This window comes from Chrysochloris asiatica, unplaced genomic scaffold (assembly GCF_000296735.1).
Source record: "Chrysochloris asiatica unplaced genomic scaffold, ChrAsi1.0 scaffold00017, whole genome shotgun sequence".
Classification (NCBI taxonomy): domain Eukaryota; kingdom Metazoa; phylum Chordata; class Mammalia; order Afrosoricida; family Chrysochloridae; genus Chrysochloris; species Chrysochloris asiatica.
In genome coordinates, this window is record NW_006408535.1 from 28,929,432 (window position 1) to 28,930,174 (window position 743).

Here is a 743-nt window from a genome sequence, read left to right on the forward strand (position 1 = left end):
AAGGCCAACTCAGAGGTGGCACAGTGGAGGACCAAGTATGAGACGGACGCTATCCAGAGGACTGAGGAGCTTGAGGAGGCCAAGTGAGCTCTGGGTGGCCCCCACCCTGTTTTCATGTCCCTGGATTAGGGACAGAAAGTTGCCAAGGGAAAAATTGAGGTGGGAGAGTCAGGAGCCCATGCAAACCTTGGAGAAACTTGGTGGACAATAGAATGGTCAATAGAGGTGTTTGAAAGGGAGTCTGGATCCTGTGCATTTGTGAATCTCAGTTGGCCCTGCCCCACTTCCTGTGACAGACGAGCTTTTGGCCCGGATTATACCTGATGCTCACGTATAAGACGAGCAAAAAGCTTGTTGGTCAGAGGAGCTACCGTCGATCAACCTGGTGTTTGTGTACGAGGTGGGAGACTACCACTCAGATGGCACTGCTTGTTGGGAGGAGACCCGAGGAGTCCATCCTGGTGGACTCTGTCCTAGGCACTTACAGCTTTGGTTCCCTCTAGGCTGAGGTTGCAGGACTGGAACAACTGTCAGTGTCCCAAGTTGCTGTGGGAAGGGGCCAGGTCCTCTTTTTCAGACAGTTCCATGGTGCCATCCCAAGGCCTCACTATTCCTAGGTAAAAATCATATACACATACCTCTTCTTCCGGGCAGGAAGAAGCTGGCCCAGCGGCTGCAGGATGCTGAGGAGGCTGTGGAGGCCGTCAACGCCAAGTGCTCATCACTGGAGAAGACCAAGCACC

At 53.4% G+C, this 743-nt stretch overlaps 1 pseudogene; it reads left to right on the forward strand.

The window, feature by feature from the left end:
• LOC102813980 overlaps positions 1-743 on the forward strand; it is a 38,905-nt pseudogene that overhangs the window by 29,316 nt on the left and 8,846 nt on the right.